Source organism: Periplaneta americana, chromosome 13 (assembly GCF_040183065.1).
Source record: "Periplaneta americana isolate PAMFEO1 chromosome 13, P.americana_PAMFEO1_priV1, whole genome shotgun sequence".
NCBI lineage: Eukaryota > Metazoa > Arthropoda > Insecta > Blattodea > Blattidae > Periplaneta > Periplaneta americana.
This window is the reverse complement of record NC_091129.1, coordinates 51537104-51550619: the sequence shown is the minus strand read 5'-3', so window position 1 is coordinate 51550619 and position 13516 is coordinate 51537104. Positions and strand designations below refer to the sequence as shown.

The 13516-nt window shown below is 33.3% G+C and overlaps 1 protein-coding gene across 1 annotated transcript in view; it reads right to left on the bottom strand.

The window, feature by feature from the left end:
• The window catches only part of LOC138711896 (facilitated trehalose transporter Tret1-like), a 156050-nt gene extending 143126 nt beyond the window's left edge, over window positions 1-12924 (bottom strand). Inside the window, exon 1 of the mRNA XM_069843176.1 lies at window positions 12830-12924. The gene's annotated coding sequence lies outside the window, so the exon portion shown is untranslated. The remainder of the gene's footprint in view (window positions 1-12829) is intronic.
• Window positions 12925-13516: the final 592 nt, after the last annotated feature.

Below are 13516 nucleotides of genomic sequence, written 5' to 3'. Positions count from 1 at the left end.
AGTGTATCTCGTATGTGGCACATAATATTAAACCCATAATAATTGTTCTCAAGAACATTTATCATTTATATTGTAATGACAGCTAGGAAATTCATATCGTAATTCCGATGTTGAACTTGAACTGTGACGCAACCGAATGCATAGCAGCACGAGACGTCAACATATAACAGAGAATAATCCGAAAAAAAAAATAAACGTGCTACATACTCCTGTTTGCATAATAACAAATGAGTTTACTTTTTTTGTAATCATGCCTAATATTAACATTACGTAAATAGTATAATAACAGAATAACTTGCTTTGTTCAGAATCTAAAATATTAGTATAAATTAACTGTATTCTTCAAACTATTTACGAATGTACACAGCTCCACAAAATGATACTGTGCGTTGTTTATGTGAACTGTACTCAACTGAAATCTATTGTTTAAGTACGAACCTCCTACCTATGAGAATGACAGTGTATGTGATTTGAACGGTTATGAAAATAATGAGTTTATTAAACCATGTTCTCGCTAAATGGATTATAAACGATGCAACGCGAGACTACATTCTAAGGCATGGAGCAACACAAAACATTGATGCAACTTTGAGCGCACAAGGCCACAGTACTCGGATATTGCCAGATACTTCTCGCGATCAATATTCAGCCGAACTCCAATAAATGAAGAAACACAGTCTAGATCGTGGTCAGTGTTTTCTAAGAGTGAATGCTTAGTTTATTCTGTTTTCTGTACGCTCTTCGGAAAGACATCTACCTCAGAAACAGAAGGTTATAATGACTAGAAGAATGCAAATCAGTGTATGAAGAACATTAAAATTCCTGTGAACATAAATGTGCAATCACAATAATGTTTGGTACAAAAAAATACGTTAGAAATAATTGATAAGACTTTGCTATTTCGAACAGAAGAGTAAAATTAGGTATTGGAAGGAAATTCAAAAAGCGTATAGGCCTAGTAGCAATAAAATCCCTTGAAAAATTTGGTTCGATTGCACGATTCGACCCATTTCTCTTTGAACATATAAAGAGATATGGCAATAAAGGTACTAACACAACATCGTATTTGTCATCACAATTTTTTATGAGCTCATTAAAATAATGTCCCCTGAGGTTGTAAATTTTATAGTGAATGAAATAAAAGCATTTAAGTATTTTTCTCCCAATTTTAGATTCAACTCCCAACATTGCACATACAGATCAATTAGCATTCATCATTCGATACTTAATTGGTTTCTGACAAACAAATATTTTTATAACTCTGGGATTTTATTTGTGTTAATGCCTCTAAAACATCCAAAGAAAAAGATAAATTTTGCAAGTTTGAATCAGGGTGTAAAAAAGATGGAACCTTGTTATTATTATTATTATTATTATTATTATTATTATTATTATTATTATTATTATTAAGCTGCGGATTTTTAGGCACTAAAACAGTTTAAATAGGCAGGCAAAATAGGCATTCAAAATTCTAGAATAAGCATTTAAAAAGTTACTAACAATTTCTAATTCTTGATGGCTAACACGATCATAGCGTAGCATTATACACTAGATTCTATAGTAATGCCATTATGGCAGTGAATAACTAAATATTCCTCCAAATGTTGTAATGAAAACTGATTCCTGTTGTCTGTAAGAATGTTCTTAAATTGGCAGAAACTCCTCTCCACTTCACATGACCTGATGGGGCAATACTTCAGGGATTCAATATCAGCTGGGGACCAAACCAGTGGGAAAGCAGTAACGTCAATGTCATTTGCAACCAGTGCTTCTGCCACCAATAACACGTGCTCCCAACCAGGATTTCTTTTCACAATTTTGAAATACTTATTTCTCATTGCTTCTTCCACACTGCTTGGTATTTCTTTAAGAATGATTTCTACTTTCTTCATAACTTGCACAGCACTGTGGAGTGGAAAACTACTCGTTTCCAGTTTCGTTATATAAACAGGCAGCTTTTCAAAGTTTGCTTTTATAAAAGCAAGATCAGATTTTAGCTTTGGGTTTGCCAGGATAATATTTGCCTCTCCTATGCTTGCCTCAAATTTTACAGACTCACCGAACTATATATTGCACTCAGATAATTTTTTCTTAATGTGGACTCTTTAGCGATAATCTTGTTGGTGTATTTGCATAGAAAGTTCCTGAGGTGCACATTATCTAGCTTCCTCCAGAACATAATATGCTCTTGATGACTTTTGCTTTGGCATATCTCCACTTATATTTCACATATTACAGCAGAAAACTCAACTCCATACTCAACTCACAACTCACAAGACGGATACACAGTTTAAAACAACTACCCTAGTCAACTAACACCAATGATTCACGCGGCTTTCGAAATACATTTTCTCTTATTAGTAGAATTTAAATTATTCGATTTCTCCGCTCTCTGGTGGGAGTAAGACTTAACACACAAATTATCGATAGTTGTATGGCATCACTGCCCTCTGTTGGACAAAAAAGAAACAAATTACAGATTCAAAAAAATATTTATAGAATAGTCAATAAATTCAAATATAATATATAATACGGATATTTAGGCACCTTTTAGGCAGTTATAAGCAAATAGGCAATTACTAGTGAAATAGGCAATTATAGCACTACAAAATTCGCATATAATACTCACAATGCCTTAAAATGGATATGTAACCTAAAAGCTTGCGTCTTTAGGTTGAGGATTAAAATAGGCATATAGGCATAAATCCACAGCTTAATTATTGTTATTATTATTATTATTATTATTATTATTATTAGCTAGTATTAATGATAGATTGCGTAAACAGAATTATGATAGTAGAGAGTGCTGAAGTATCAATTTGGTATACAGAGTGAATCAAAAGTCTGGAACCATACAAATATCTTCCATAAGCTTGATTTTCGATTACTATAGGTGTTACCAGTATTTGTAAGACCAAATGCTCTACCAGTGACACAGTCGATTGTAGCCCTCAGCTATTTCAGAAGTCGCCATTTTGGATGCAACTTTGAAATTTTAAATGGAAAGGAGCTCATGCAGGTACTCAAAATAATGTGAAATTTTCTGAGAATGTGGAAAGAACATTTTTTAGCATTTCCGGGGTGACTTTAGCACAGTCTTCAATGATACGGTTCTTTAAATGTTCCACATTCTCAATTTCCTCTTCATATACCAAGCTCTTTATGTAACCCCAAAAGAAAAATCAAGAGGTGTTAAATCTGGAGACTTGGCCGACCATTTTACTGGTCCACGCCGACCAATCCAATGTCTAGGGAACTGTTCGTCCAGTCTCCTGCAACATTTCTGTGGCTTAATCCATGAGAATACAGAATGATATCAATTCTTCTCTCTTTCGATAATGTCATCACAAAAATCGAGAAATTTATTTCAAGAAAGCTTCAAATAATCACAACAATACATTGAAACTGTCACAGGTTAACCAAACAGTAAAGCAGGAAAAGTTAATTACCAGAGTTACATAAAAAATACCTTTTCAGTAGCCTTCTTAGTACTGTACCATGGTACAAAATATCTGTAGATGCAGTAATAATGTTTGTGTCATTATGACAATGATCTTTAAATAACTTGAAAACAATTAGAGATATCTCAAAACGGATTGCACCATTGATTTTTTCAGAAAATTTTACATGATTTTGAGTACCTATATTCCCCACTTTCCATTTAAAATTTCGAAGTTGCATCCAAAATGACGGCTTTTGAGATAGCTGAGAGCTAGAATGGAATGTGTCGCTGGTAGAGCATTTGGTCTTATAAATATTGATAATGATAATCGAAAATCAAGCATATGGAAGATATTTATATGGTTCCAGACTTTTGATTCACCCTGTAGTGATCTAATAGGTATATCATCACTGATAGTGTTCACAACGGATATTTCTCTTGCAAGCTGAGCAGGGACAATCTTTGTCTTGAACACCGTGTCCTCTCCTCCGATGAGCAAGACGATACGGTTCGCGGAACCAGGATACAGTAGCTGCATGCAATGACTCAGAAGATGGCTTCTCGCCAAAATAATCAGGGTTCAATCCCCAGTGAGATAGTTGATAATAAGTTGTGATCTTTTGTGTGAAAGCCATTTTACTTGCTCATCGCACGGAATGTAAAGATATATTGTAATACAGCAATATTACAAAAACTCGATTTTGTGATTTTTGCGGAAATAAAAGTTTACAGCATTATACCCGTAGATAACGAAAACAGCTCTTTGAATATACTGTCAATATACAGTCCGCCTGACCGTTCTTGAGTTTTGTGGAAACACCGTCGTTTTTAAATAAAGTGTCTTCTCGTATTTCTTTCATTTATACCGTTTTTTAAATCTGTTCGCAACACTCGCTCCGAGTGCCAAAAAAAACCCCCTGATATTTTCATTTGTTACGCGAACAGTAATGGATCCTAAGGTACTTGTTCATGATACAATTTAAATTATTACCCACAGCGTCGAGTTGCACAAGAAAAGTTGAGTTTGAGACTGTAAACAACCGTGCACCTTTAAAGCTTGCATTTGCCACTCGCATTTAGAGCAATTTTTAAGTTGCACGCAATTTCAGAAGTGGCATCGTGTACAAGTTAGATAATTTTTGTTGCCAAATTTCATCATGTCAGAGTCCTTGAGTACCGCACATGTTTGGTGAACGGGATGGTTTGTGTCAAGGTTATTGTCTTATTTTCAACAAAACGTAATAAAATTTAATCTAGTACCTTATGTGTGTTTTCAGTATTTACAAATAATTTCCTATATTTCTCAGGTTATAATTTTACATTTCTGAGAAAGCGCAACGAATGGCTATGAAATATTATAAAGATATTAGTTTTTGTATAGAATCGAAAGAATATTTGTGGAAAGTTGAGTCAGGAGACAGTCTCAATAATCAGAAAATGGAAACATGATATTAGCGAAATTTGACTTGTGATTAATGTCACAACACATTAAACGAAAAGTTCCTAAGTTAAGTTCACAATGTTCACAAACGAAACAAATAGAATGAAATTCACAAAGTCAGAAAGAGGCACAAAAGAAGATTGTAAAAGTAAGTGGGAGATCTTTGATGTCTGACACGTGATAATCTTTGTTTTTAAATAGTCTCCTTTAAAAGCTTCATAAATAGTTTTATATATCTAGGATATGAAATAGTGCACTTTGATAAGCGAAACAGATACATTAGTAACTGATAGTAAAGACTATCACTTACGAGACAATTCGGGTACTGGTAACACATATTAATTAGCGCAAAGAAATACAAATATTTGTTTATATGCATAAAGCAATGCATTTTGGTATAGGAAACACACACAGTAGGTTGGAATCCGTACAGACAAAACCAAATCGATTCAATAGAAAAGGTCCAACGCAAGGCAGCAAAATATGTCAAAATGGGGAAGGGACATGGTGAGGAGATAGTAAAAGGTTTAGGGTGGGAACCTCTCAAATCAAGGCGACGAAAAACCAGACTCACCGCATTGTTTAAGGATCAAATGGGACACAAAGCATGGACCGATATCAATGCTAGATTAGCAACACCATCATACTTAGGTAGGACTGATCATATTAGGAAGTTTAAATGTAGAAAACAAAGAACGGACGTGGCAAAATTTTCCTTTGTTAACCGCACACCAGTAGACTGGAACAGCTTATCTGCGGCAATCTTTCAGGGTGGTCCTCTTAAAATCAATACATTTAAGGAAAAGTTGAGAAGATCAGACTGACAATGTAATTGGAGGTGCAGTGTAATTATTTAAGTTGTGTCATGTAACTAATTGAGTTGATATAATTAATTAAGTTGATATGTAATTAATTAAGATGATATGTAATTTAGTTGATATGTAAATAAATTAGGATGATATGTAATTAATTATGATGATATGAATTAAGTTGGTATGTAATTAATTAAGGTAATATGTAATTATTTAAATTGGTAATAGTTGGGTGAAATAGAAGTACTTATAAGTTAGATTTACTTTTGCTTATCGTAGGCGTTATTATATAATAGTTTTTATTTATAGTCCTAGGTTTATTGAATCTAATATTTATAGATTTACGTTTATTTTATTTTATTTTATTTCATTTCTGTAATTGTAATTATTGTATATTATATATCACTCTCACCGGGTGTATACCCAAATGTAGTGTTAATAAATAAATAAATACATACATACATACATACATACATACATACATACATACATACATACATACATACATACATACATACATACATACATACATACATACATACATACATACATACATACATACATACATACATACATACATATAAACAATTTCTGTGTAATTACTAGACGTGCGGATTATGACATGGATTTTTTCATATGTTTGCGTTTTGTATTAATGACGTATATTTTCTCAACAGATACTCGAAACTATTTCCTCATATTAGTACAAAAATGTTTATAGAATGCTTTGTCTTTCCCACTCATGGAGGCTATGTAGCAGACATTCTATTAGTCCCCCTTTAGAGGAGGGGCACGACATAGGCCACATTGGTAGGCCCATTGCACTACCCGGAATGGAATGGTGTGCATGCCTTAAGGCCCCCTGCGTTGAAGATTCCCTAGCGGGAACCATTGAACTTCCCTGCAGTCTATAGAATCCTTTTGCTTTTCCGCTTAGGCATCACCTCGATACCTTAACCAGGTTCCATGAGCTACCATGGACACAGGGGAGAGCCCACGGCACATATCGTTACCACCAGCGACTAATAATTACAAGTCCACAGCAAGCAAGCCGAAATATGGGAAAGGAATTGAGATAATTTATGAAGGAGGGAAAGTGTGATTATTATGGCGAAATGAGTCCGAGGTCCAACGTGGAAAGTTACCCAGAAATTATGCTTGAATTGGTTGAGGGAAAACCTCGGAAAATCCAACCTCAACGAAGTAACATTGTTCCAACCAGAATTTTAACCAGAGGCCGGTCTTTTCAAGGCTAGACATGCAATTACTCCACAAAGGTGAACCTAGCAGGCACTCAACAACTGACCAAGATATATTGTTCATTGCCGCCCTCACATAAGCCCGCCATTGGGCCCTATCCTGAGCAAGATTAATCCAGTCTCTACCATCATATCCCACCTCCCTCAAATCCATTTTAATATTATTTTCCATCTATGTCTCGGCCTCCCCAAAGGTCTTTTTCCCTCCGGCCTCCCAACTAACACGCTATATGCATTTCTGGATTCGCCCATATGTTCTACATGCCCTGCCCATCTCAAATGTCTGGATTTAATGTTCCTAATTATGTCAGGTGAAGAATACACTGCCTGCAACTCTGCGATGTGTAACTTTCTCCATTCTCCTGCAGCTTCATCCCTCTTAGCTCCAAATATTTTCGTAAGAACCTTATTCTCAAACACCCTTAATCTCTTTTCCTCTCTCAAATTGAGAGTCCAAGTTTCACAGCCATACAAAACAACCGGTAATATAACTGTTTTATAAATTCTAACTTTCAGATTTTTTCACAGCAGACTAGATGACAAAAGCTTCTCAACCGAATAATAAAGGCATTTCCCATATTTATTCTGCGTTTAATTGCCTCCCGAGTGCACCACGTAAGATTCAAAATCCAAAAACTATTAAATGCAACATTTTTGTACTCTTGCCATTTTTTATGTTCAGTAACTACGAATATTGCGAATTCCGTACAATTATTGACTTACATGTAAACATGAGGGACAACTTTTGTTGCGGAATCAAAAACTGAAAGGTTGGGGTGGAAGATGTAATTATATTGCTCACAGGGACTCTTTATTTCTTGGGCGAATGTACAACGAATTGTTTTAAATTATTAGGCGGTTTTTTTTTCACATTCAGTATTTACGAGTCACTTCATCTTGGGAATGATGAACATGAAATATAATAATTTTAGTAACAAATTAATTAAGACGCATATCAAAAGCACTCAATGACAATCCAGTTCAAGATTCGGCACACAATTTTGTTTGCAACTTTTTGTATTATGTAAAATTAACTGAGCAGTAAGACCGTAAAGTTAGCATCAACGGAAAATGTTTCGCTGAGAGAAATTAATTATTATCTACAAAGAATTATTTCTACTTTTTCTATATGAATGTTTATATTGAACCCTCCGGAAGCTGAAGGTAAGTCATAGCCAGAGGATTATCGGTTCACTATAAAATTATTCGTTCTATGTGGATGCATCACTACAGGGAGGTTTAATATAGTAAGATAGTATTTTATAACTTTTTAAATGTCTATTTACCTGAATAGAAAAAATGATATAATATGTGGTCTATATAGTTGCTTTTCCACGTTTGCTTAAAATAGCTATAGGTATATTATACGTACATTATGTATATACACAATACAATATCAATTGATGAATTTGGTAATATTACACCTGTTAAACCTCCAATAGTAAATAAGAAGACAAATCCTAATCATAAACAAGGAGGTCTGTAAGATAATATTCTGATCCATATACAGTGGTTAGTCAACTAAAAATTTTAATTTCTGTTGGTACTGCAATAATTATAGTAGCTGATGTAAAATATGCTCCTGTGTCAACATCTATTCTTACCGTAAGTATATGGTGACATCCTATTACAAAGCCTAATAAACCAATTGCTAGTATAACAAAGATTATTCCTAGATTTCCGAGTGCTTCCTTCTTCCCTCTTTCATGACAGATAATATGAGAAATTATTCCAAATCCTGGTAAGATTAGAATATATAATTCTGAATGTAAATTGAAATAACTAAAGTAAAATATCATATTTTTTTAAAATAAGTTATATATAAAAAAAAAGAATACCTTTCGTGTGCAATTCGGAAAACAAAAGTTCACATTCTTATTTTGGTGTAGGGTGAAGTTTGGTAATATTGTGATAGTGATAATATTATAATATACTTCTTGAGATTTTTTTTACAATTTTACTGAGCTAGAGAAGGACCGGTTTTGTGCAGAAACTTGTCCACGAACCTTCTCTTAATATGTTGACGCAAAAAACCGATCTTTCTCTCGCTCAGCAAAATTGTAAAAAATTATCAAAAGGAACTATCATAATATTATTGGTATCACAATATTACCAACCTTTACTCTATATGAAATAACTTCTTTTTTGTGATAGATGTCGTCATGCACAGGGTGACTCACGACTAATGACTCACACTTTAGGAATCAGTTCTACAGGGCATTTTGAGCTTAAATATCATATGGACATACATAGGTCCGTTTGTCAACCGTTAAGGACTTACAGTTGAGTGAATTCTACGAAGAAAGCAGTGATGTTAAACAAAACTGAGAATTATTCATTTAAAATACACAGAAATATTAATTTAAAAAACTGTATTAATCATAAAATAAAACATAATTCATTTTGGAAGCAGATTTTCAAATAACCCTCCTTCTACTTCAATGCATTTGACTGCAAAGATGTGAATGGCGCGCGTAGCGTTCCATACCACGGCACTGCTGTCCCTGGTGACTGCAGCTAATAATCACCAAACCTATCTTCACCTTCACCCCAGTACTTCACGTCACAGTGCAACTCACCGTTTAGTTTACGTTCCAATGTTTGTATTACGATGCAAGCAACTCCAAAGCCTGATTCACAGTACGACGTTTGGATTTTTACGAATAACTTTCAAACTAATGATAAACGAATCCGTGTTCATATGACATTTTATCCTAAAAATGGCCTATAAAACTGATTCTTAAAGCGCGAGACATTAGTCGCGAATCACTCTGTATATTAGCTCATATTAAAATTTTACTTCTTAGTTACTTATTTTATGCATTTTTATACTTAATCTTGTGAAGTTAAGCCCATCAGGCATTCTCTATTACGCCACAAGAAATTAATAATAAAAGAAAAAAACAAGCAGACAAGCAGCTAGCAGAAGTGTACGAGAAAAATAAGTAAAAATAGAAATTCAAATTAACATAACTACAAAAGTGTGGAGGGAAAAACTATAATTACAGAGATAAAATCACAATAGGTGCAAATAAAAATATGGTAGTATACAATATTAACTGTCTATAAAATATAATTTTATTTAATAATACGTTTTAAGCAGTATTATTATCTGAGTTAATATTATACTACGTAACTCCAGATATGCAAAATTTCTGTTTAACAAAGGAGAAATAGAATTCTTAAGAAGGACATCTCTTCACTGATATGCTCTCGGTTGAACTCAATCAGATGGTTTTGTTAATGTGCATTCACTGGTTAAACGATAGCTAATGTAGTAATTTTTCTTTCCGATGAAACACTGTCGGGAAATCTGGACATTTTCTTAACATTTGAAGAAATGGCAATCTTACATCCGTCTATTAATTAATTTATTTCATCATTTACATTTAAGTTATTTATTCGTTCGTTTGTTTGATTATTTACGTAGTCATAATCTTCGCACCACATTTCAAACTGCTAATTTTGGGGCCATTTTAGCCTTCGAAATAATGAACGCACATTTTAAGTTTTACAAAGTTGTTGAAAGATATTTTATATCACAGACTATAATAATAATAATAATAATAATAATAATAATAATAATAATAATAATAATAATAACAATAATAATAATAATAATAATAATAATAATAATAATAATAATAATAATAATAATAATAATAATAATATCTCCGAGTGAACAATATTTAAAAATATAAATGGGCTTATTCAGATTCATGTTTTCTTTTAAAAGGGATTACGGGTTTGAAGAATGGGAAACTCTGCTAGTTGCTTGTAAAATGTGAACTACATAGTTCTTCATTTAGCCAAAATGAGGATCTATCATTTCCGGGGCTAAGTATCGGAATTTCATAATCTTTCATTTGACACAGAAGGTATTAAAATGTCAGTGTCATTGTCCGAAACATGCACTTGTAGGCTGCAGGCTATATGAGTACACCGTGACCTACTTGATTTTCACATTTTGATGGCGGCATTTGCCGAACACAAAAATTACTTGATTTATGGGAGATGATTATTACAAACACTTGTTCACCCGGAACAAGACCCGACTAATTTTTTTCCGCATTTACTCAAATTTTTAAACATTTATATTTTTATAATATGTTAATGAATTTAAATGTTTCACTTTTCTTTGAATTACAAAAATATGCTCAAAATTAAAGTTAAAAGACTTCCGAATTTTTCCGGAAAGTTAGATTTTCATCTCTTACATCGCTCAACAGGAAAATTTCCTCCTCTCTTGTAATTAAAAATTACTATAAAATGCATATTTGTTGAGCTATTACGTAATACTTTTGTTGATAGACTAAAATAATCCGTTTAATGACATAGGCCTGCTAACTTCTGAGTAAAAAGTGCACACTAAAATTAATTTTTAAACTTTCGTTAGTCCATTACAGCATTCAAATAATGACGTAAATTTCAACACAAGCAGTGAAATGGTATTAGCATTATTATTATAAGTTATTCTAAAGTTTACATTTAAGGGAGTACTACTTTCGAAAACATGTCTTGTAATTGGTTGGTTGATTGATTCATTGACTGATTGATTATTCTAATTGAAGAAAATTGCTAGGAAAAGTATAAGAGTTAAGTATATTTTCCGAACATTTTCTCGTGAATAATTCACTTTAGTCCAAAAAAAGACCAGCAGTGAGAAAAAGAATAGCTAAACAGAAAAGCATTACAAATAAGATCAACTACACATCTCGCTGTATTTATTTTGAAAGCTGAGTGACGTCAATGGAAGGGCGTGCGCTCGTGTATGACAAACAAAACACACTGATCATATACCTCATCCATGTAATTGATATGCTATATCTACAGTGTAGGAATCAATGTAATGCATGTGAAGTATAGTACGCACCAACGAATTGCAATCTAACAATCACTATCGCTGTAGATTATACCGAAAGAGGATATTACATCTCCTAGTATAAAAGTCCTCCTAAGTAGGCCTATATATCATTTTACTAAAATATATACTAGCCTATATCTTCGAATATTGCTGTATTAGCTCACCAGGAACTTTCTCCTTTCTACTTCATTTTTTCTATTCAGCCGTGCTACACACATGATATGAGTCGTGAGTCTATTAATTTTAGCGAGTATACTTTGTCACCTGGCAATGTGTAAGAGAAGGCCCTATGACCTTAACTCTGCCAGTATAAATAAATAAATAAATAAATAAATAAATAAATAATAGATTACTGTACGGTATTTACACTAATGTATAATAACTACACAGATTTGTGTATGCGTGTTCTTTGAAGTGCTCACAAATGCGCAATGGTGATTGTCGGCACCTTGACACTAGGTCATGATCAGAAATTTTATTAGCTATATCTATTAGTAGTAATGAATATACGACAATATATAGTAATATTTTTACCGAATTCAAATAAAAAAATTAAAGAAAGTTTAAAATAACAAAATATATAACATGATTATAATTACCTACTAAACTAATACACCTATAATTAAAATACTAGTATACTCAGCCAAAAAACTAAAGCAAAACTATCTATTCTATACTCGACATTAAAATCCGAAACAAATTCAAATTTGTTTCATAACTTCTACCGAATGACTGTACTGTTTCTAATTTAAATATGTAACTACGCTTCAAATTATTACAAATAATTATTAAATTTTAAATTAAGTCGTATACTAATTTGATTAATCTTCTTATTTCGTATTTGCTATTTCGACTCAATGACTTCTGTTACATTAAATTTAAATGGAGCAATGGCGAAATTAATGCGAAAAGGAAGCTTAACACTCGGAGAAATCTGTCACAAAAATTATTTCTCCGTCGTAAACGTCCTACAACTGGCACTTCACAGTACTACACTATCATGCCACGTACCTGCCGGTAGACCAGGCGGCTATCAGGATCGGCTACTGACAGCGGAGCGCCGCTCTCTGCCGATATATACCAGCCGCCTAGTCTGGCCTTACTCGGTTCTGGGCGGACCTTCACCACGAGCCATCCGGAAGTCCAAACCCTGTCCTTCCATCTGCCATCGTTCCTGTATTCCTTTCCTTCTTCCTTCCCGTCTTTCTCTTTCTCTCTGTCTTTTTGTTTGTCCTCACTTCCATTCCCCTTATCATTCTTAATTTTCCTTTCTATCTTCCCTGCTTTCTTTCTTTCGAAGTTTCACTTCTGTTTACTTTCTTTTATTTCCCACCACACTTAGTACTGTTTGCTTTCAGTTTCCCTTACTTCAATCCTTTAATTTCTTATAACTTATTCCTTCTGTCCTTTATTTTCTTTCTTTCTCTAATTTTTTTCATGCCGTTTCTTATTTCATTTTGGTTTTTTCTTCCTACGTTATTTTCATATTTACTAGATCACTCATTTCCTTCATTTGTTGCAACATATTTTTTCTCTGTCTTTATTTTTCTCTCTTTCCAGTTCTTTCCTTCATCTTCTTCTTTATCTAGTCTATTTGTAACTATTTTCATTTTAGACATTTCGCTATGTAGTAAAGATGCCGAAAACTATCGAAAGACTTGTAAAACTGTCCATGAAATTTTATCTTCCGCCATCACA